Genomic DNA, 25119 nt, shown 5'->3' with positions numbered 1-25119 from the left:
CCCTATACCATTTTACTCGCTTGTTTTCCTCAGAATCGGCCTGGAAATGCTTCAATTGAGCAGATGTATCGTCCATATATTTAACAAAGTCCTCCGTAGACAAAAGGGATTGAAGATTGACTTGTATATCACGTAACTCACAATTCAAAGCCGTTAATTCATGTTGCAAATACTCAATATTTAATAAAAATAAAATCCAGGGAGTAACGATTAGATAATGCTTCAAACTTCTTACAAAAAATAGGATTACTGTCAAATAAATTTGGTCGTAAATGTGACCGCATTCCTCTAGGAATCTTTTGTGATTTGTAATACTCTCCCAATGTCATCATATGCAGGCGAAGGGATACTACACGTTTGGATACATTTTCAAATTTTCTTTTCAATTCCTTAATAGAAGGGGTGTTTAGGAAGGTGGCATCTCCTCCAATGTCGCGCAAAATGCGCTCAGTGTCCTCAGGTGTGTACACACAACCGCCAGGTGAAACGGATTCAGAGACAGACATGATGCAAAAAATGAAAAAATACTGAAACAGCAATGAGCCGTGCTCAGCCAATAGGCCAAATAGATCAGAGAAAAATGGCGGCACTGGCAAATATTGGAAAAATCGGGTGCACGTTCCAAGGGAATAGACTTCTTACCCCAGTGAATAATCCAGAAAATGAGCGGCACTCCAGTAGATTAAGAACAAATGATTCCTTTAATCACACATGCGGTGCAACGTTTCGGCTCAGTACTAGAGCCTTTTTCAAGCAGAGAACTAATACAAATGATAGCAAATATATAAATGAAACAATCAAGGTACAAATCCTGTGATCACGATCCCCCTTGTGGGTGTGTTACAAAGTGAAACAGTAAAATAAATGCAGTGAAAAAAATACAATATAAGATAAGGACATGATTCATGGCACGCGCCATCTTGGTTAGTGGTGGTAGACGTGGTGGTAATAGATCTAGGTTACTTAAGCGCAAGGAGCTACAGTGGATACATAGGTTGGGTAGTTTTGCTACTTGCCTCTTTTGATGTGACCTTGTTGTACACTTCAATTGTACACGAGAGAGGTATCCTGGCCGTTAAAAAAATGCTTATGACGTCATCTTATACTTTTCATGCATCTGAGTTCATTGTTGATTTGCTGAATATTATTCTTCATTATAATTATTTTCTTTTCCAGGATGTTTTTTATTTGCAACAACGTGGCGTGGCTATGGGGTCTCAAATATTTTGATGCGGTGTTATGAGGAGGATGTCGTCTACCTGTCTCACCGCTTCAGACATGTTCTGAGGTGGTGGAGATATATCGACGACATCTTCCTCATATGGATAGGTAGTGAGACTGAGTTGAATGATTTTCATAGTTTTTTGAATAACCATGATAAAAATCTGCAATTCACTCTTGTTTATTCCAACACTGAGATCCAGTTCTTGGACACCAAGGTTGTGTTGAGTGGAGGTACGTTGCACACGGAATTGTATACCAAACCTACTGACAACAATACCTTTTTAAGCTATAATAGTTCCCACCCTAGGAGAATGATTCAGTCGCTTCCCTTTTCTCAATTTCTCAGGGTTAAACGTGTTGTATCAGATGAGAATAAACTCAATGTGGCCCTAGATTCCATGGCCACCAAATTCCTAGATAGGGGTTATCCCCATCGGCTGTTGGTGGAACACATGGACAGGGTCCGCAGCCTTGATAGGGATGATTTGTTGTCCAAACAGAAAACTGTTCAAAAATCTGACAGGATTCTGTTTGTCTCAGTATGCAATGAACTCAGTCCCTCTATTAACAGAATTATCAGGAAACACTGGGATCTATTGGGGTCTTGTTTTAAGGATATTCCTGAGTTCAAACACCCACCGCTGTTCTCATACCGACGTTCCAGGAACTTGCGAGATCAGCTGGTTAAGGCCGATATTGGTTCCAAGGGGACACCTAGACAGACCACGTTGACCCAGCCCTGGCTGGGTTGTTTTCCTTGTCTGGGTTGCGTCAACTGTAGGTACATTTGTAAAGGGAAGAAATTTGTGCATCCTACCAGAGGTATGACTTACGATATCATGTTTCATTTAACCTGCGACTCAAGTTTCGTCATATATGTGTTGTCTTGCCCATGCAATTTACTTTACGTGGGTGAGACATCTACTGAGTTAAAAACCCGCCTCAACAATCACCGGTATAGTATTCGAAAAAAACGTCTTGACTTGCTGGTATCCAAACATTTTGTTGAGGCTGGACACAGGAGGGTGATTTGAGGTGTTGGATCCTTGATCACATACCTCAACCTAGACGTGGTGGTAATAGATCTAGGTTACTTAAGCGCAAGGAGCTACAGTGGATACATAGGTTGGGTAGTTTGAGACCCAATGGATTGAATGTGAAATACAACTTTGGGGATATTTTATGAAATGTGGTTTGCATCTCGGTGTCCGGTGTGTATACAATGAGAATTAAAATATCAAAATATTTCTTGCCTTATCAATAATTTTTCTTCTTTTCCTTTTCTTTTTTTAGATTATTTGCACTACTGTAACAGGAGGGATGGAGCACAGGGATCAAGTGGACGCAGTACATCCTATAGGAGGGAGGCATTCCTACATGCAATGTCCATCACAGCATGCACTGCCCTGCTCTGGGAGCGCCATGGGATATATGTCATATTGTCACATTAGCCTTGATGGTGTGTTTTTTTATTGTTTTGTTTTTTATAAGTTGTTGCCCCCTGTGTCACCTGCGTACCGGCCGGAGGAGAACCCTCAGGAGTGTAATCATGTCTGCACGACATCCTGGACAATACCCCTTTGACAGCCGCGGGTTCCGTGGCGGTCCTTGGCATTTGTCCGGAGTGTGGGAGTGGGAGCCCTGTGATGGGGATCATCCCTACCTGTGGGCGACTTAATACTCAGTAATAGAGCTGGTTATAGTGACAAGCAGTGTGGATCCGCAGACTAAGGGTGGTTTTCCACTAACCAAGATGGCTCGTCTGTGCCTGATTTCTACTGGGCATGCGCCGAATATTGAATACACGAGGCAGTCTAATGGTGTGGCGGCTGGTGAACGTGTATGCGTGGGTAAGCGCCTATGACGCATGACGCTCGCGGCCGCAGGAGCTTCCCTATAGGCGCAGCTCTGAGCAGGCGCAGAGTGATGTATACAACGCCGGGATGCCGCATGGAATGTGTTTCCTACCTGATTGGTATGTCTGCGCTAATTTTCCTTTGCTCCTCCGCCTGTATTTTAGATCATCATTTATTGTATGACATGGTCAGTTTTTTGTATATGAATAACAAGTCTACATCACAAGATTTGCACGGCATGTATAGTATGCATCATGATTGACATGTATGATCATGTCCTTATCTTATATTGTATTTTTTTCACTGCATTTATTTTACTGTTTCACTTTGTAACACACCCACAATTGTGATCACATGATTTGTACCTCGATTGTTTCAGGTATATATTTGCCATCATTTGTATTAGTTCTCTGCTTGAAAAAGGCTCTAGTGCTGAGCCGAAACGTTGCACCGAATGTGTGATTAAAGAAATCATTTGTTCTTAATCTACTGGAGTGCCGCTCATTTTCTGGATTATTCAATGGGGTAAGAAGTCTATTCCCTTGGAACGTGCACCCGATTTTTCCAATATTTTCCAGTGTTGCCATTTTTCTCTGATATATATATATATATATATATATATATATACAGTTGCAAGAAAAAGTATGTGAACCCTTTGGAATGATATGGATTTCTGCACAAATTGGTCATAAAATGTGATCTGATCTTCATCTAAGTCACAACAATAGACAATCACAGTCTGCTTAAACTAATAACACAAAGAATTAAATGTTACCATGTTTTTATTGAACACACCATGTAAACATTCACAGTGCAGGTGGAAAAAGTATGTGAACCCCTAGGCTAATTTAATCTCCAAGAGCTAATTGGAGTGAGGTGTCAGCCAACTGGAGTCCAATCAATGAGATGATATTGGAGGTGTTGGTTACAGCTGCCCTGCCCTATAAAAAACACACACACCAGTTCTGGGTTTGCTTTTCACAAGAAGCATTGCCTGATGTGAATGATGCCTCGCACAAAAGAGCTCTCAGAAGACCTACGATTAAGAATTGTTGACTTGCATAAAGCTGGAAAGGGAAATAAAAGTATCTCCGAAAGCCTTGCTGTTCATCAGTCCACGGTAAGACAAATTGTCTATAAATGGAGAAAGTTCAGCACTGCTGCTACTCTCCCTAGGAGTGGCCGTCCTGTAAAGATGACTGCAAGAGCACAGCACAGACTGCTCAATGAGGTGAAGAAGAATCCTAGAGTGTCAGCTAAAGACTTACAAAAGTCTCTGGCATATGCTAACATCCCTGTTAGCGAATCTACGATGCGTAACACACTAAACAAGAATGGTTTTAATGGGAGGATACCACAGAGGAAGCCACTGCTGTCCAAAAAAACATTGCTGCACGTTTACAGTTTGCACAAGAGCACCTGGATGTTCCACAGCAGTATTGGCAAAATATTCTATAACAGCAACTGGTAAACCACACATGAGTGTTCACGCTGTGTGTGCATCAAGTGAACCACCATGACATGTGGAAAGGTAATAAAAAAAATAAAAAATATTGATGAGGCCCAATCCCTCAAAGAAATAGCAAAATTTTATTTGTAATAAATGGGTGAAGCAACTTTGGCATCACCTACACAATAAATTCTACTGCTCAAAAAATATCTATATATTGTCATGTACAGAATCCTTCCAGTGTGAAGTTCGTCCATGCTGGTTGGGCATCTCACAACTCCGCACACCATCCAGATACACTAAAAACCAAGAAAAAGGTAATTAGTACATATAGCACCATACACAAGAAGAGGCAAAATATAGGCAACAATGTACCCCAAAGAAGGACTTTTATAAAAAATACCAGGTCTGAAATCCACATTTAACCTGTTAGGTCTCAAAGAGTTCAGAGTGGAAATCCAATACAATTTACGTTTTTTTAAGGATAAAATCATATTGCCACCCCTTCGAGAAATAGGAACATGATTGATCAACATGCATTTTAGATCACTCTTTATGATTGAGTTCCGAAAAGTGTTTCGATACCGGTAGATCCATCCGTTTCTTACGAATGGTGTACCGGTGCTGGTTGAAGCGAGTTTTGAAATCTCCCCTATATAAAGCAAATTACAAGGGCACCAAAGCACATAGATCACAAAGGTCATCTCACATGTCATATAGTGCTTAATGAAATATTGTTTAAAAGTTAAAGGATGTATGAAACTTTTGCCTTTTGGATTCTGTACATGACAATATATAGATATTTTTTGAGCAGTTGAATATATTGTGTAGTGTAACGGAACTCCTGGCACCCCGACCGGGTACCTCCGTTGATAGATGCTCCTAGTGCTTTCCGAGGACTCCAAGCACTCCACTTGACACCGTACGCACTGCAGACCCCACGAACCGCCGAAGCTTGGTTGAGGTCTCACCGTCTCCTACCCACCCTGGACCTACAACAAGGCTCCAGGCTCCAGTGGGTGAACCTCTCCTAAAACCAGAGAGCAGGAACAGCTCTTAAAAGAGCTAGTAGTTATAGCCAGGGGAGTATAGCAAATCTCCCAGCGTATAGCAATCCCCAGTGTCGATCAGTTACCCAAACATCAGCCTCAACATGATAAAGGGTAAAACAGGAACACTTTATTGAGGGCTACCCGCCTGTATTTATGCAGGTCCCCATCTGGTGGACACGCCCCTAGGGGACCAGAATGAAGACTGTGACACAGGACCGATATGCAGCAATTCAAGATACACAGACACAAGACATCCCCACAATGCATCATGGTTTCCTCCTCTCTGCCCTGGAGACACCCGAGGAGCAATTCAATTATCTCTCAGGACAAAGGGAAATCGCTAATACACATGTGGATACAACAGGACAGGAATCACCATTTAAACATACAATGTCACAACCCTTACAGTAAACACAGACATTTAACATATCCACAGATAGCTCAAGTCTGAGTGCATATTATTAGGTGAATGGCACTCAGACAACATGAATACAATAAAATGAGCTATCTGGGTACCCTCACATAACAAAATACAATTGCAAAGACAGATTTAAGCTGTGCGGCCGGTCTGTCTGCTCCTTTAAAGTTAGTATGGGCCATAATCCTGAGGCAAGAGGCTGGTAGCCAGGCCCCTCCGAAGCCCAGTGGCGAGGTTGGTTTCGCCACATGTAGTTGACGTCTTACAAAGTTGCTTCACCTATTTATTACAAATAAAATGTTGTTATTTCTTTGAGAGATTGAAGATTGTCTTGGGCCTCATCAATATTTTTTATTTTTTTTATTTTATTTTATTACCTTTCCACATGTCATGGTGGTTCACTTGCTGCAGACACAGCGTGAACGCTCATGTGTGGTTTACCGGTTGCTGCTGACATCTTTTCCGCATTACAGTGACGGGAAATTGTCGGATAGCTTCATTAAGATACTAATATTTTATTTTTCATTCATTTATCTGGCTTCATGGATTTACCCTCAGGCTGTATATCCTTTGATGGGGATGTCGACCTGGGGGGCGATCCCCTGCATGGTGGTGCGGTGTTGTGGGAGCTGCATTGTCACTGCCAAGTAAGCTTGATGCTTGATGGAGCCACGACAGTTTTTTTTATCCTGAGTTCTCCATGTAGGTATATTTACAATTTTTGAAGAGTAGGGGGTATTTATTTGTATGTAGATCAATTTGCATTTTAGCATATCGCTGCTGCGGTTTGACTTTTTGGTTTAGTGGGGATCTCTCCATAATGTGCTGGGGGTGAGGCATCCATTGTATATGGTGTGAGTCCTTGCCTCTTTTGCACTTAGCAGGGTCCCGTCCGTTACCACTTGGGTGATTACAGCGTTGTAGGCGGCGATTTACATAGAGTTTTATATACTGCTCTTTTTGTTTACATGGTTTATGTGGTGAGGGCGATCATGTGTCTTTTTTGATCACATGACCGCATACCTCACTTACCAGGCATTGTTGTTCGTGGCGTCGCTAAGGAGTCAACGTCATGTGACCTGGTGTGTATCACATGATCGCTCTCTCCTTGCTCGGTTTCCTGACGTGCGCAATCACTCTACCGGGACGCCAAGCCACATGCGGAACTCCATGCTGGGCAGGTACAGTTCCGATTTCCTTCCACCAATCCAGGAATGTTTTTAATCAACACAGATAATTTGGCATACGGTATTTGTATGTTATTTACCAATTATGTAACACTGTATTATTTATGATTATATGCACTTTTTATGGATTTTTATTAGACATATGATTATGCATCACTGATTGTATTTTATTATGGATTTCTTGACTTTTTATAGCGCATTTTTTACACATTTGCACATTGAATGTTAATTATCTTATTTATTCAATTATGTATGTTGGCAGTATTTATACCTGCATGTTTGCACCATTGTATTGTCATTGCTTGAAAAAGGTTCCATTGAGAGGACCGAAACGTCGCACCTGGTGTAATAAACACATCAATTGTTTCTTTGAAGTGCCGTGGAATTTTTTATTCTTTCGTCTCCGCTCAAAAATCATGTTCTGAGTGGACACCAAACAGAGGTCTTTAGGCTCCGTTATGCTCAGTTCGGTCTCAGTTATCTGCAGAATCCGTCCTTTCCGTTCTCCTGCTCCTCAAAGGAGCCGGAGAACGGAAAGGAGAAACGGTGATGTGAACGAGGCCTAAGAGTAATTTTAATTTTCTGCCCTCTAAAATCCATATGGCGCTCCTTCACTTCTAAATCCTTCAGTGTGCCCATACAGCAGTTTACGACCACATATGGGGTGTTGCCGTAGTCAGAAGAAAATGAGTGAAACATTGTGGGGTGCAATTTCTCCTGTTACCCCTTGTGAAAATGAAAAATTTGGGCCAAAAGTGACATTTTCTTTTAAAATATGTGATTTTTCATTTTCACGGCCAAGTGTTTTTAAATTCTACGAAATGCCTGTTGGGCCATGGTACTCAATGCACCCCTTGAAAAAATCTTTTCGGGGAAAGGGGGGTAGTTTCTAAAATGGGTTCACTTTTTAGGGTCTTCCACTTTAGGGATACTTCAGGTTGTCTTCAAATGCCATACAGTACCTGAATACTATTCCAGCAAAATCTGCCCTTGGTGCTACTTCCTTTCTGTGCTCTGCCATGTGCCCATACAGCAGTTTACGACCACATATGGGGCGTTTCTGTAAACAGCAGAATAAGAATAATAAAAATGGAGGTTTATTTTGATGTTAACCCTTGCTGTGTTACAGGAAAAATTGATTAAAATGGAAAATCAGCAAAAAAAAAAAAAGGAAAATGTAAAAATGTACCCTCCTTTTTTCCTTTATTTCTTGTGGAACACCTAAAGGGTTAACAAAGTTTATAAAATCAGTTTTGAATGACTTGAGGGTGTAGTTTTTAAAATGGGGGGGGGGGTCATTTATGGGGGGTTTCAATTATGTAAGCCCCTCAGTCACTTTAGAACTGAACTGGTCCTTTAAAAAGTGGGATTTGTAAATTTTCTTAGAATTTTAGAAGCAATTTTTAGAATTTTGAAGTCTTTGAACGTCTTTAAAAACAAAATATACAAAATGAGGCCGACATAAAGCAGACATATGGGGAATGTAAGGGTACTTTCACACTTGCATTAGAGGATTCCGGCAGGCAGTTCTGTTGCCGGAACTGCCTGCCAGATTCGGAAATCCGTGTGCGAACAGATAGCATTTGTTTCCGGATCCGGATGCAGATCTGGCTGACAAATGCATTGAAATACCTCATCCGTCTCTCGGGTGTCATTCAGAAAAACGTATCCGGTATTTATTTATTTTCGCATTTTTAAAGGTCTGCACATGATCCGTTTTTCCGGGAACACTTGGTACCGGATCCAGATCCGGCATGTGTTCCGGAATTTTGGCCGGAAAAAATACCACAGCATGCTGCGTTATTTTCTTCAGCCAAATACCGTAAGAGAGACTGAACTGAAGACATCCTGATGCATCCTGAACGGATTGCTCTCCATTCAGAATGCATGGGGATAATCCTGATCAGTTCTTTTCCGGTATTGAGCCCCTAGGACGGAACTCTAGAACAGAAAAGAAAAACGCTAGTGTGAAAGTGCCCTAATAAATATTTTATGAGGTGTCGGTGTTAAAAGAAGAGAAATTCTAATTTCGAAAAATTAAGAACTTTTCCAAACCTTCTGCAAATTTTGTATTATTTTTTTTTTTAATTTATATAAATAAAGGTAAAATCACTAACATGAAGTACAATGTGTCAGGAAAAAACGGTCTCAGAACGGCTTGGATAAGTAAAAGCGCTCCACATAAAGTGACATATGTAGATTTGCAAAAATCAGCCTGGGACTTAAGGTGAAAAGTGGTTCGGTACTGACAGGGTTAAACGTAGGGCGAAGGGGTGATGTGAACAGCCCCTTAAAGACCACTTCTGTGACTGTATCCATCGCCCAGGGCTGAACTACTTCAGTTTGCTCCACCTGCCCAGCAGCATTTTAAGGGTGAAAGTGGGTGTGTCCCCCCGTGACGTCAGTGGTGTCCCGTATCGGGGTTGCGCTGCTGTGCCCTCCCCTCAGTCTGCGGGAAGAAGCGGCGCTCGGCAGTCAGGTAATAATGTGCTAGTATACGGCCCGGGCTGAGGGCAGCTCCTGCGGGGACATCATCCCGCCGGGCCCCGGCAGCTGGCGCCCTGCTGGAGCTGTGAGGTGGCAGCAGCGGGACGGGGCTGACTGCTGACATGGGGCTGCTGTTTTGGAAACTTGTTATATAATGTCCGCATAGGGTGAAGCTGATAGTTATCCCGCCTGTACGAGTCGTTCTTCAGTATCTCTGCTGTCAGTCAGTGGACACAACTTCACAACTTATTGCTTGTGGGTCTGTACGATAAAAAAAGGGGTCAGCCCCTCTCAGAGCTAGAAAGAGCATCCGTCCTGCTAACGTGCATGGTGTGGACGAGGTGTTAGGCGGGTTAAAGGGGTATTCTGCTTACATCAAGGGGGATGGATGTTGAATCAGTGGTGGGGGGTGCAGGTGACATGCAGTGTACTCCGCTGCCATCATAGGTTTGTCAGGTATCCGGTAAACCCCTTTAGGACATGTTCACACGGGGTGTACATTCTGTGGGTTTGGATGCGGCAGATCCACAGGGTTTACAGTGAGATCTTATTCTCGGACATCACTAGGATATACCACCAGTGTCAGATAGGTGCAGGTCCCACATCTGAGACCCCCCCCACCCCCCAAAGTGAAGGCGGACACACCATGCAGCTGCAGCCACCCTCCATTCACCGCTATAGGAGTTCGAAAAATAGGTGAGCGCTGGCTCCGCTATCTCTGGCAGTCCCATGGCAGTGAATGGAGACGTGGTAGTGCATGCGCGGTGTACACTACACTCGTTTCCTCGGGACTTCCGAAAATATCTGAGCGCATCCGCTCGGCGATTTTTTATTTTTTTTTTTTCTCCAAAACTCCCATAGAAGTGAATGAAGAGCAGACGCAGTGCGCTGTCCTGGCCTTCGGGGGCCCACCTGCTGGAGATGGGAGGTACATTGGTGGCATATCCTAGCGTTATGCCACCAGTGTCTGAGATGAGACCCTTTAAGGAATCTGCAGGGTGTCGATTTATGCCGCCAATTTCATTCTTTGCAATGTATAGGGTGACAAATGTGGAGAGGCGCTGCGGCATAGCCGTGTCCTGAGGTTAGGCAGAAAATAATGACCTTTCTGGCGTCCTTCTCAGCGGCCTCGTAATCCTCACATTTGTGACCAGGTCCAACCACTTCTGACTGTAAAATCATTCACGAGCTTGTGTGCTTTTCTCTGTTATGTAAACTGTGTCCTCGTGAAGTCGTGTCAATCATCTGCTCCAGGCTCGGACTGGGGTACAGGGGAATCCCCCGGTGGGCCCCTGAGCAAGGTGGCCCTTAGTCTCCCACCCCCTGCACAAGTGGCACACAACACAGTAGATTTACTGCACTACATACATATATTCAATGTACAGCACCTCAACCAGCTTATGTTCATATAAAAAACTTGTTAAATTATTTATTATATTTGAATGGATCCGTACGGTGGGCCCTAGGTACCCCAGTCCGACACTGATCTGCTCATCCGCTGAGCAGAGATTCCGCGCGTGTCGTCTGGCGCAGTACGGTACCAGATCAGACAAATCTCACGTACACTTCGCTTTTTTTTGTCCTGCTGTGTGGATTTTGAAATCTGCAGTTGTTGTGCTTTTCTGGTGCGGATTTCAGCCTTTTCAATGGAGGGGTGAGAGATGCTGAAAATCTGCACCAAAAACGTGCGGATTTATGAACATTTCTTGGCGATTTTGGTGCAGATTTTCTGCACATCAATCTTCACTGTGTGCAGCCACCCTTGGGCCCCTTTCACACGAGATGGATTGGCTGCAGATGCGTTCAGTGAAACTCGCAACATTTTGAAAGCAAGTTCAGTACGTTTTGTCAGCGATTTGCGTTTTGATGCGTTTTTCACGCGCGTGATAAAAAAACAATGTTTACAAACAACATCTCTTAGCAACTATCAGTGAAAAACGCATCGCATCTGCACTTGCAAGTTTTTCACCGAAGCCCCATTCACTTCTATGGGGCCAGGGCTACGTGAAAAAACGCAGACTATAGAACATGCTGCGTTTTTCACGCAACGCAGAACTGATGCGTGAAAAAAAACCGATTATGTACACAGACCCATTGAAATGAATGGGTCAGGATTCAGTGCGGGTGCAATGTGTTCGCTTCATGCATTGCACCCGCGCGGAAAACTCGCTCGTGTGAAAGGGGCACATGCCTGTTAGTTTGGAAATAGTGTACGTGCTGATGTGTGGGCCTGAAGGCCATCTGACCGTTTTGCTCTAATGCTTCAGACTTCACTTTTGTAGCAGTGGGGGAGGGGTAGAAAACCGCTGCGTGTACGGGAACCTGTTGAGTCACACACAGGCTGCTTTTTTATTTTATTTCTTTAAGCCCCTGTGTTTTCTAATGCGTTGTTTTACAGTAAAAGCACCAGCCCCAGATGTTGGCTGACGGATCCGTCTTGCTCCGCACCACATCGCAGACAGAAAAACGCTGCTTGCAGTATTATTCTGTCTGCAATGGGAGCGCAACCAGACGGAACGGAATACATTCTGGTGCACTCCGTTTCGTTCAGTTTTGTCCCCATTGACAATGAATGGGGACAAAAGGACCCCAAGGTTTTTGCTGGCATTTTTCAGAGAGAAAGAGCTTTCTTTTAGCCATGTTCCTCAACCCCAGTCCTTTTTGGCCCACCTACCGGTCATGATTGGAGAATATCCCACAGAATGACTACCTGAGGGAAGTCCTGATGCATTGACAATAACAATATCACCTTCTCAATACTAAGGAATTCCTGAAAATGTGACCGGTAGGTGGGACCTGAGCATCGGGGTTGAGGAACCCAGCTCTATAGGGTAGTATTTGTGCCATATTTGTATGCGTCTGTCATTCGTGGTCGTCTTGCCCACATCACATGTAAACTGTTTGCACATGAATCATTGTTAGTACAAAGTACCAGTAAGGAGAAGGCGCATTGGTGGAGCAGCCATTCTGCAGTTGGGTGCTGCCCGCACATACGAGCTGCAGCGGGCAGCCAGGGCCACACTTGTTAATAGCAATACAGACTGACTAAACAGTCCAGTGCTAATTACTTTAGATGCTGCTGCGGTCCATACACCCACGGGGAACTTGACCACAGCGCAGCCAGTTTGCAACCATAACAAGACCGTGCCACGTGGTCACGAACCCTTATCTTTGCTATGTCAAAGTTGATGACCCACGATGTCTGTTTATGGCATTGTATACCCTCTCTATAGTATGCAGGCTGTTAACGTGGAATATCCTTTTGACAGACGGCTGATCATCATGCTAATATATAAAAGGCAAGCCATGTTGCCAGCGATTCACTACTTCTCTGATTGGCTGAAGCAGTCACTTCAGTTATTCAGTGGCAGGTTGAAACAGACCTGCATAGTACTAATTGTAACTGCTGCGGGCGAGCTTCTCAGCCTGCCTTCCATCTCCCTGCATGGACTATTGTAGTAAAGGTGTTTTTTTTTTTCTTTTTTACAGTCTAGTGGAGAAGATTTGTCCAAAAATTCTGAACTAAGTATGATATGTAGAGCGGCGCCCAGGGATCTCACTGCACTTACTATTATCCCTGGGCGCCGCTCCGTTTTGCCGCTATGTCCTCCGGTATGTTCGGTCACTTGGTTATAGTAGGAGGAGACTGCCCTTGTTCTCCTAGGCTGTAGCGCTGGCCAATCGCAGCGCAGAGCTCACAGCCTGGGAGAAAAAAACCTCCAAGACTGCAAAGTGACGTTTCGTTTTTGCTTTATGTGTGAATAAACACGGAAGTTTGATTTAAGAACTGGTAATTTGCCTCTGTACTGCGTCCGCACACCCTGTCTACCAGAGCGAATCCCCACACAGGATATTGAAGCATGATCACAAACTAGTTAATATGTCAAAGATCGGAGTAGTGATGCACAATATGAATAAGTCGTGTCAGATTATGTCACTACCAGAGCTTTGGGACGTTCTCACAGCTCTGTTTCTCCACCCCTGTGATGATGTCACTACTAGAGCTGGGAGGAGTTCTCACTACTCTGTTTACTTTTGGTTTCTTTCACCACAGCTGTTCTTCATGTGTTTGATTTCCCTCTCCTTATATCACCCCTCCTCCTATGATAGGATGTGGATTATAGTTCTCACTTCAGTTGTAGCTCTGGCTTTAGTTTCTTCACTTGTAGCTATCAGTTCACTGGACCTGTGTTCTGCTGCAGCTAGCACTCCGGATATTGCCAGCCTGTCCTTGGATCCATCTTCTCTGCGGCTGCAACACCGTCAGCTAAGTGTGCAGACATTGTTGTGTTCCTGTTTATTTTCTGACTGGATCTGAGGTGGCCACGGTTCCCTCCATATACTGAGTAGGGCACTGGTGGCCGTGCCCCTTCCACTATTGTAGGGGTTACAGTGGTCATTAGTCTTAGGCACGTGGGCATGCCTCTTTCCGCCATTTGGATCCGGGCATGTGCTTTAGCAGAATAGGGAGAGCGTTGAGGGTCGGACAGGGGTCACCCGTTATCCTCCCTAGTTCTGGGTCCAGTCAGTAGCTCTGTACTGTGTATTACTATTGTTGCCCACATACAGCCGTGACATTATAATCCACCAAAACCGTCCTTTTTTGACATGGATCCGCTTTCTGGCCTGGTTGACCGCATGCAGGGTCTTTCTTTGGAAGTAGCGGATCTCCGTCAAACTATGACTCAGCTTCAAGCATTGGGCCCTGCTCCGGCTCATGGAGTCTGTTGCGAGCCAAAGGTCTCACTTCCGGAGACGTTCTCCGGGGGCAGTGAGAATTTTGTTCGTTTCAGAGAGGCATGCAAACTCCATTTTTGCTTGTGTCCTCACTCTTCTGGTAATCAAGAGCAGAGGGTGAGGATTGTCATCTCCCTGCTCAGGGGTAATGCTCAGACTTGGGCTTTTTCGCTGCCATCAGGGGATCCCTCCCTTCGATCCGTGGAGGGATTTTTTGTGGCCCTGGGGCAGATTTATGATGACCCGGATCGTGTTGCTCTGGCCGAATCTAACCTACGTGTTTTATGCCAGAACAAACGGTCTGCGGAGCTTTATTGTTCTGAATTTCGGAGATGGGCAGCTGATTCGGGTTGGAATGATGCTGCACTCCGGAGTCAGTTCTGTCATGGCCTCTCGGAGAGATTAAAAGATGCGTTTGCTTTCCATGAGAGACCAACGTCCTTAGAGTCTGCCATGTCATTGGCGGTACGCCTTGACAGGCGTCTAAGAGAAAGAAACGAGACCTCTCTGTCCAGCCATTGTCAGTCTAGGGGAAGTGGTGCGGACTCATTCAGTGTGCAGGGGCCTCATCCTGTCTCGCTCCCCTCTGAGGAGGAACCCATGCAGCTAGCTCGACTTGCCCCTGATAAAAGAGGATTTAGTCCTCAGAGTATGGTCTGTTTTTGTTGTGGGGGCATAGGTCATTTGGCAAATGTTTGTCCATCTAGGAGATTCTTGAACCGTACTAAGAGCGATAATAAGAGAAAAATCTCAAAAGGTAAATCATCAAGTTCTGCTTCATCTGCTACTTTGGGCAAAGTTGATGTAGGATTTGATGCTTTTCCTCTGACCTGCAGTTCCCGTTTTCTCCTGTCTGCCAGGGTGGCGCTAGAGAGCAAAGTCATTTCTTGTGAGATTTTTGTCGATAGTGGAGCGGCCGTCAATCTTATTGACACTCAATTTGTAGCCATGCATGGTTTTCAGGTTTGCACATTAGATAAAGATATACCTGTTTTTGCTATTGACTCTGCTCCACTCTCACAGAGATCTCTGAAAGGCATTGTTCACAATATCCGGCTAGCTGTAGGTGACACTCATGTGGAGGATATATCTTGTTTTGTCCTTAACGGATTGCCGTCTCCTCTAGTTTTGGGGTTACCCTGGCTCACTAGACATAACCCCACTATTGATTGGCAAGGAAGGCAAATAAATGAGTGGAGTGACTTTTGTAGAGAGAATTGTCTCACAGCGACTTTTGCAGAGGTGTCTACTAAAACGGTGCCATCATTTCTCTCTGATTTCTCGGACGTGTTTTCCGAGAGCGGTGTTCAGGAGCTACCTCCTCACCGGGAGTTTGACTGTCCCATTAACCTCATTCCCGGCGCCAAGCTGCCAAAAGCACGCCTCTACAATCTCTCACAACCGGAAAGAATCGCTATGCGAACTTACATCTCCGAGAGTCTCGAAAAGGGGCATATTCGTCCCTCAAAGTCACCTGTGGCCGCGGGTTTTTTTTTTGTTAAAAAGAAAGATGGCTCTCTGAGACCTTGCCTAGATTTTAGGGAGCTGAACCGTATCACGATTCGCGATCCCTATCCCCTTCCTCTGATCCCGGACCTCTTCAATCAAATTGTTGGGGCCAAGGTGTTTTCCAAATTGGATTTGAGAGGCGCGTACAACCTGGTCAGGGTCAGAGAGGGGGATGAATGGAAAACGGCCTTTAATACCCCTGACGGGCATTTCGAGAATCTCGTTATGCCTTTCGGCCTGATTAATGCTCCGGCCGTCTTTCAGCATTTTGTTAATAGTATTTTCTATCATTTAATGGGGAAATTTGTATTGGTGTATCTTGATGATATTTTGATTTTTTCCCCTGATGTTCAGACCCATCAGGATCATCTTTTTCAGGTTCTGCAGATTCTGCGGGAAAATAAATTGTACGCCAAGCTGGAGAAATGTCTTTTTATGGTATCGGAGATTCAATTTCTGGGTTTTCTCCTCTCTGCTTCTGGTTTTCGCATGGATCCCGAGAAGGTCCGTGCTGTACTTGAGTGGGAGCTTCCTGAGAATCAGAAGGCATTGATGCGCTTTCTGGGTTTTGCGAACTATTACAGAAAGTTCATTTTGAATTATTCCTCTGTTGTCAAACCCCTCACTGACATGACAAAAAAGGGGGCGGATTTTTCCTCTTGGTCGGAGGAGGCGCTTGCAGCCTTTTCTAAGATTAAAGAGAATTTTGCGTCTGCTCCCGTCTTGGTGCATCCCGATGTTTCCTTACCTTTTATTGTTGAGGTGGATGCTTCCGAGGTGGGTGTGGGTGCGGTTTTGTCCCAGGGCCCTTCCCCTGCCAAGTGGCGACCCTGTGCCTTTTTCTCTAAAAAACTCTCCCCGGCAGAGAGAAACTATGATGTGGGCGATAGGGAGTTGTTGGCCATCAAGTTGGCTTTCGAGGAATGGCGCCATTGGTTGGAGGGGGCCAGGCACCCTATCACCGTTTTTACCGACCATAAGAATCTGGCATACTTGGAGTCGGCCAGGCGTATGAATCCGAGACAGGCCAGATGGTCTCTGTTCTTCTCCAGATTCAATTTTGTTGTTACATTCCGACCTGGGATAAAAAATGTGAAGGCTGATGCTCTCTCTCGCTGTTTTCCGGGAGGAGGAAACTCCGAGGACCCGGGTCCCATTTTGGCGGAGGGGGTAGTTGTTTCTGCTCTATATTCCGATTTGGAGGCCGAGGTCCAGGCTGCCCAGACTGAGACACCTGCCCGTTGTCCTTCTGGGAAGTTGTTCGTGCCTCCTGAGCTACGTCACAAACTCTTTAAGGAGCATCATGATACGGTTCTTGCTGGTCACCCCGGGAGTAGAGCCACGGTGGATCTCATTGCTCGGAGATTTTGGTGGCCGGCTCTTCGTAAGTCGGTGGAGGGTTTTGTGGCTGCTTGTGAGACGTGCGCTCGCGCTAAGGTCCCTCGTTCACGGCCTTCAGGTTCCCTTCTCCCGTTACCCATTCCTTCCCGTCCTTGGACACACCTGTCCATGGACTTTATCACGGATCTTCCTCGTTCCTCGGGGAAGTCGGTGATCCTGGTGGTGGTGGACCGTTTTAGCAAGATGGCTCATTTCGTACCTTTCCCTGGTTTACCTAATGCTAAAACGTTGGCGCAAGCTTTTGTCGACCATATTGTTAAATTGCACGGCATTCCCTCTGATATTGTTTCCGATAGAGGCACGCAGTTTGTGTCCAGGTTCTGGAAGGCTTTCTGTTCTCGCCTGGGGGTTCGGCTGTCCTTCTCTTCTGCTTTTCATCCGCAGTCGAATGGTCAGACTGAGCGCCTCAATCAGAATCTGGAGACATATTTGCGCTGTTTTGTTTCAGAGAACCAGGAGGATTGGTGTTCATTTCTCCCTCTTGCTGAGTTTGCTCTGAACAACCGTCGTCAGGAATCTTCTGATAAGTCACCATTCTTTGGTGCATATGGGTTCCATCCACAGTTTGGGACATTCTCGGGAGGGGCTCTTTCTGGTTTACCTGAGGAGGAGAGATTTTCCTCGTCTTTGTCTACCATTTGGCAAAAGATTCAGGGTAATCTTAAAAAGATGAGTGAGAGGTATAAGCGTGTGGCTGATAAGAGACGTGTGCCTGGTCCGGACCTGAATGTGGGTGATCTGGTGTGGTTGTCTACTAGAAACATTAAGTTGAAGGTTCCCTCCTGGAAATTGGGTCCCAAGTTTATTGGGCCTTATAAAATCTTGTCAGTCATCAATCCTGTTGCCTTCCGTCTTGATCTTCCACGGGTTTGGAAGATACATAATGTATTTCACAGATCTCTCTTAAAACCATATGTCCAGCCCACGGTACCCTCCTCTTTGCCTCCTCCTCCGATTTTGGTTGATGGCAATCTGGAGTTTGAGGTTTCCAGAATTGTGGACTCTCGCATGGTCCGCGGTTCTCTTCAGTACCTCGTTCATTGGAAGGGTTATGGTCCTGAGGAGAGGATGTGGGTTCCGGTGTCGGACATTAAAGCCACTCGCCTCATCAGGGCATTTCATAGGGCTCATCCTGAGAAGGTGGGTCCTGGGTGTCCGGAGTCCACCCGTAGAGGGGGGGGGTACTGTCACTACCAGAGCTTTGGGACGTTCTCACAGCTCTGTTTCTCCACCCCTGTGATGATGTCACTACTAGAGCTGGGAGGAGTTCTCACTACTCTGTTTACTTTTGGTTTCTTTCACCACAGCTGTCCTTCATGTGTTTGATTTTCCTCTCTTTATATCACCCCTCCTCCTATGATAGGATGTGGATTATAGTTCTCACTTCAGTTGTAGCTCTGGCTTTAGTTTCTTCACTTGTAGCTATCAGTTCACTGGACCTGTGTTCTGCTGCAGCTAGCACTCCGGATATTGCCAGCCTGTCCTTGGATCCATCTTCTCTGCGGCTGCAACACCGTCAGCTAAGTGTGCAGACATTGTTGTGTTCCTGTTTATTTTCTGACTGGATCTGAGGTGGCCACGGTTCCCTCCATATACTGAGTAGGGCACTGGTGGCCGTGCCCCTTCCACTATTGTAGGGGTTACAGTGGTCATTAGTCTTAGGCACGTGGGCATGCCTCTTTCCGCCATTTGGATCCGGGCATGTGCTTTAGCAGAATAGGGAGAGCGTTGAGGGTCGGACAGGGGTCACCCGTTATCCTCCCTAGTTCTGGGTCCAGTCAGTAGCTCTGTACTGTGTATTACTATTGTTGCCCACATACAGCCGTGACAGATTAATTACATGATTAGCTATAAGGCCTCTTTCGCACGACAGATTTTTATTTATTTTTTCATTTATGGTCCTTTTTTTTGCGTTCCGTATACGGACCCATTCATTTCAATGGTTCCGCAAAAAAACCAGAATGTACTCCATATGCATTCCGTTCTGTTGAAAGATAGAACATGTCCTATTATTGCCCGCAAATCACATTCCGTGGCTCCGTTCAAGTCAATGGGTCCGCAAAAAAAAAATGGAACCGTTTTTTTCAAGTTAACGTGAACACGAAAATTGCTTAGAACATGATTGGCATTTCTCTTGATCTTTAGTACAATCTGGTGAAGAATGATTATATGGGTATTAGAGTAGGACTAGAGAATAAATCCTTAGTGGGTTATCCTTATGTGTATCTGATAATCAAAAGGTTCATAAATGATTGGTAGCTCAATAGATGAATATGGAATGTACTATTTTCTTTTGTCATTTAGTGTTTGAGAAAGGTCCCTTACGGACCGAAATGTCACATGTACGCACTTTAAGTTGCCCTGCAAATCAAAACCAAATAAAAATAAATACACTAATTCAACCTCGTTCAAAGGAGCACTTGAGTTTATCGAATTAATTGTTTAAAGGGTTTCTACCACCAGAAATACTGTTATGTATCTGACTGACATTAGCGATGCGCCATTGTCCGCACTACATAACAGTATGTTTCTAACATTAGTCCCTGCAGCCGTTTTTGTTAAAAAAGCACTTTTATAATATGCTAATGAGCCTCTAGGTGCTATGTGGGCGTAAAATCAGCACCTAGAGGCCCCGTCCCCTCACCCATTATGCCGCCCAGGTCCAGTGTTGTGCCCGCCCAGCTCCTCTTGATTGATGGCACGGTCTGCCGCATCGCTGCCGAAATCCCGCGCCTGCGCCGTTCACTTCTGTCTTCGGCGCAGTGAGTGAATGATGCAATCCTGGTGCCGGATTCCTCACTGCGCATGCGCCGACTACATCACAGTGAGGAAGCCGGCACCAGGAGAGTGGGATTTCGGCAGCGATGCGGCGGACCGTGCCATCAATCAAGAGGAGCTGGGCGGGCACAACACTGGACCTGGGCGGCATAATGGGTGAGTGGACGGAGCCTCTAGGTGCTGATTTTACGCCCACATAGCACCTAGAGGCTCATTAGCATATAATAAAAGTGCTTTTTTAACAAAAATGGCTGTAGGGACTAACGTTAGAAACATACTGTTATGTAGTGCGGACAATGGCGCATCGCTAATGTCAGTCAGATACATAACAGTATTTCTGGTGGTAGAAACCCTTTAAGGCCTCATGCACACGACCGTAGTTATGGTCCGCATCCGAGCCGCAGTTTTTGCGGCTCGGATGTGGACCCAGTCACTTTAATTGGGCCGCAAAAGATGCGGACAGCACTCCGTGTGCTGTCCGCATCCGTTGCTCCATTCCGTGGCCCCGCAAAAAAAAATATAACCTGTCCTATTCTTGTCCATTTTGCGGACAAGAATAGGCATGTCTACAATGGGCCGCCCGTTCTGTTCCGCAAAATGCAGAAGGCACACGGGCGTCTTTTTTTGCGGATCCGCGGTTTGCGGACCGCAAAAAAAGGCACGGTTGTGTGCATGAGGCCTAAGGGATTGGAACCCTACAACTAGAGCGCCCGAGAAATGGAACAAGAGTGCCACATCTTCCTGCTTGAAGGAGCTGTCCATCCATGTGTTACATGGTAAGCCATTCATTCGAGTGGTCAGATGTACCTCGGATCTAGGAGACATGTTTGCTAATCCTTACACAGTATCTGAGTGGGGGAGAGGGTGCGGTGAACCGAATGTTTCTGTCTGTAGTGATAAGCAGATAAACCCTTTAAAGGGTTTCTGTCATCAGAAATTACATTATGTAGCTGACTAACATTAGCGATGGGCTAATGTCTGCAGTACATAACTGGGCTTTATAAGTCTCTGCCTCCAGCCGTTCTCTTAAAATAAACACTTTTTAAATATGCTAATGAGCCTCTTGGTGCTATTAGGGCGTTGCTTCAGCACCTAGAGGCTCGGTCTATGCACCCTTTGGCACGCCCAGGTCCAGTTGATTGACTTTCGAGTTCTCCTTATCATCCCGTAAATCCTGCGCCGTCCCATTTAGTATTTGGCGCAGTGAGTGAAGGACGCGCTCCTGCTGCCTGCTTCCTCACTGCGCCGAAGGAAGGAAGCCAGCAGCAGGAGAGCGTCCTTCACTCACTGCGCCTGTGCCGAATACTAAAGGGGACGGCGCAGGCACGGGATTTACGGGACGATGAGGAGAACTCGTAAGTCAATCAACTGGACCTGGGCGTGCCAAAGGGTGCATAGACGGAGCCTCTAGGTGCTGAAGCAACGCCCTCATAGCACCTAGAGCACGGGTGTCAAACACAAGGCCCGCGGGCCGAATCTGGCCCGCCAGACCTCGTCATGTGGCCCGCGCAGCGAGCGAGCTGGCGGCGGCGGCTGGGCACAGGGAGATGAGCGCTTCCATTGTGGAAGCGCTCATCTCCTGTCATCTGTATCGCAGTCCTCAGGACAGCGATACAGATACCTGCCTGTGCTGCGGTAGGGGAGGGAGAGGCGTGTCCCTTTCCCTTCCTCTGATAGGCTGCCGGCCTAGTGCCTGCAGCCTATCAGAGGCCGGCGCGATGACGTCATCGCGCTGCCCGAGCTATACAGCGTGCGATGCAGGCCTCTTCTGGCCTGTGTCCCATCACTGACATGGAGGTAAGTATGTGTTTTTTTTTTTTTTTTATTATGTACAATACTTTTACTGGCGGGGGCTGTTATTACTGGCAAAGGGGGGGGGGGCTGTTTGTTATTACTGGCAAAGGGGGGGGGGGGGCTGTTTGTTATTACTGGCAAAGGGGGGGGGGGGGCTGTTTGTTATTACTGGCAAAGGGGGGGGGGGGGGGCTGTTTGTTATTACTGGCAAAGGGGGGGGGGGGCTGTTTGTTATTACTGGCAAAGGGGGGGGGCTGTTTGTTATTACTGGCAAAGGGGGGGGGCTGTTTGTTATTACTGGCAAAGGGGGGGGGGGGGCTGTTTGTTATTACTGGCAAAGGGGGGGGGGGGCTGTTTGTTATTACTGGCAAAGGGGGGGGGCTGTTTGTTATTACTGGCAAAGGGGGGGGGCTGTTTGTTATTACTGGCAAAGGGGGGGCTGTTATTACTGGCAAAGGGGGGGCTGTTATTACTGGCAAGGGGGGGGGGCTGTTATTACTGGCAAAGGGGGGGGGGCTGTTATTACTGGCAAGGGGGGGGGGGCTGTTATTACTGGCAAGGGGGGGGGCTGTTATTACTGGCAAGGGGGGGGGCTGTTATTACTGGCAAGGGGGGGGGGCTGTTATTACTGGCAAGGGGGGGGCTGTTATTACTGGCAAAGGGGGGGGCTGTTATTACTGGGGGCTGTTATTACTGGCACAGAGGGGCTCTTATTACTGGGGGCTGTTATTACTAGCACAGAGGGGCTCTTATTACTGGGGGCTGTTATTACTGACACAGAGGGGCTCTTATTACTGGGGGCTGTTATTACTGGCACAGAGGGGCTCTTATAACCGGGGGCTGTTATTACTGGGGGCTGCTATTACTGGCACAGGGGGCCTGCTATTACTGGCATAGGGGGCTATTATTACTGGCACTGGGGGGGTGGGGGGGCATTATGGTGGGCTTTATTACTCCCCCATGGTATGACCCCCCTAGTAGCAGCACCAGCCTCTCCCTGCTCTGCTATCCCTCTGCACCTTCTCCAAATACTTATTATGAAATCTTTCTCATTAGGATAAAACACCTCATCAGCTCCACCGAGCCCCCGGCCAAAGTGTGGAAGTGGTGTCCGAGATCCCCAAGGGCCAAGCCAAGTAACTAAGTTTTCCGGCCCTTTGAGGGTGACCAAACTGCTGATGCGGCCCCTGATGAATTTGAGTTTGACACCCTTGACCTAGAGGCTCATTAGCATATGTTAGAAGTCTTTATTTTAAGAGAACGGCTGGAGGCAGAGACTTATAAAGCCCACTGTTATGTACTGCTGATATTAGCCCATCGCTAATGTCAGTCAGGTACATAACGTAATTTCTCATGACAGAAACTCAGAATTTTACACTTAAAGGGTATCTTAGAGGGCATGGAAAATACTTTTTCCTTTCCCGTTCATTGTCCCACTGCTGGGTTTCCCAGACAGACAGACAGTGTCAGAATTAGCCCTAATAAAGTTGATCATACACAGATACGTTTGCTAATTTTTATGACATTGGTTATCAATAGGGATTAGCAAATTGGCTTCAGATGAAATATCCGAAGTCTATTCACATAGAACTTCGTTCTAATACTGTACGGAGCAGGAGCTGTTCGGTTCCCAGTGGTATCTTGGAACCGAACCCGAGTTCGGGAAGTGTTTTTCTTTTTTTACAGTACAAATTAATTCATGAAGTTATTGCAAGAATGTCGGCTCATCGGAGCCAATACATTTTAATACTGTATTAGAATGAATTTTTTTTTTTTTTTCAATTGTCTGTCTTTTTATTAAAGTATTTGTAAAGAAACATACAAGAGTAATGCCTCTTCTATACATTTTACAAGGAAATTAGACACATGTATTATGAGAGAATACAGTGAATCACCTAAACATAAGTGATCTCTAAGGTAATGCATACACCAGTTCAAGGGGGACATGCAATAGGTCTATTACAGATTAATAACAGTTTTGACATATCAATGCCTAGTGCAGGCATGCTCAACCTGCGGCCCTCCAGCTGTCGCAAAACTACAACTCCCATCATTCCCGGACAGCCTACAGCTATCAGCCTACAGAAAGGCATGGTGGGAGTTGTAGTTTTCCAACAGCTGGAGGGCCACAGGTTGAGCAACTCTGGCCTAATGTATAATTAGCATTTATTTGCTGTGAGGTATGCATAAAATATAAAAAGACAAGACACAAAAAGGGGAAGGATGTCAAGGAAGTAACGGTGAGCTACTACATAAGTGTGTCAACATACGCATCCCAAGGCTGCCAAATACCGTCAAATCGTTCCACTTGGTCTGTCATAAGTGCTGTTAGATATTCCATTTGCCTAACATCCATATTACTGGTGGTGAGGTCAGAGCGAGTGGGTCGATCTTGTCTTTTCCAAAAACTAGCTATGAGGTGCCTGGACGCTGTCAGTACATGGAGTGTGAGTAAGGCTGGGTTCACACGAGCGTGTCCGGATTAGTTCCGGATGCGTCCCGGTGTGTTGCGGCAAACCCGCGCGAGTAGGAATGCAATTGCAGTCAGTTTTGGACTGCGATTGCGTTCCGATGTTCAGTTTTTATCGTTGCGTGTGCAATGTGTTTTGCACGCGCGTGATAAAAAAACCGACTGTGGTACCCAGACCCGAACTTCTTCACAGAAGTTCAGGTTTGGGTTCGGTGTTGTGTAGATGTTATTATTTTCCCTTATAACATGGTTATAAGGGAAAATAATAGCATTCTGAAAACAGAATGCATAGTAAGTGATCAGTTGAGGGTTAAAAAAATAAACTCACCTTCTCCGTTTGTTCGCGTAAGTCCCGGTCTCTTCTTTACTTCTCAAAGATGAACTATGGGCTAAAGGACCTTTGGTGACGTCAGATCACATGCTCCAATCACATGGTCCATCACCGCGGTGATGGACCATGGGATTGGAGCATGTGATCTGACGCAGCCTTATAGGGTATGTTTTTTTTTTTTTTTTTTTTAGGATAGTAGGAGGCATATTCAACAAGTATAAAAAGGGATCTAAAGGAAAGTTGATATCAATCAGCTGTACAAGAAGTCCCTGCGTTTCCTTCCAAAAAGGTACTATGAGGGGGCACTCCCAAAAAATATGAAAGAGTTCCCAATCCAGCCCCGCATCTCCAACATCTATCTGTTGGAGTAGGATTTAAATGTCTTAGCAGTTGAGGAGTGTGGTACCAAAACATTAGGATTTTAT

At 45.7% G+C, this 25119-nt stretch overlaps 1 protein-coding gene across 2 annotated transcripts in view; it reads left to right on the top strand.

Moving 5' to 3' along the window:
• Positions 1-9604: 9604 nt before the first annotated feature.
• SUOX (sulfite oxidase) overlaps positions 9605-25119 on the top strand; it is a 46797-nt gene continuing 31282 nt past the window's right edge. Inside the window, exons 1-2 of one of the 2 annotated variants that reach the window (XM_040425590.1) lie at positions 9661-9666; positions 24886-24983. The gene's annotated coding sequence lies outside the window, so the exon portion shown is untranslated. Of the gene's footprint in view, positions 9667-24885; positions 24984-25119 lie in introns of both variants that reach the window. The other variant, XM_040425589.1, reaches the window with a different exon arrangement.

The sequence above is a fragment of the Bufo bufo genome, chromosome 3 (assembly GCF_905171765.1).
Source record: "Bufo bufo chromosome 3, aBufBuf1.1, whole genome shotgun sequence".
Taxonomy (NCBI): Eukaryota; Metazoa; Chordata; class Amphibia; order Anura; family Bufonidae; genus Bufo; species Bufo bufo.
Note: the sequence above shows the minus strand (reverse complement) of the source record. Positions and strands in the feature narration are given on the sequence as shown.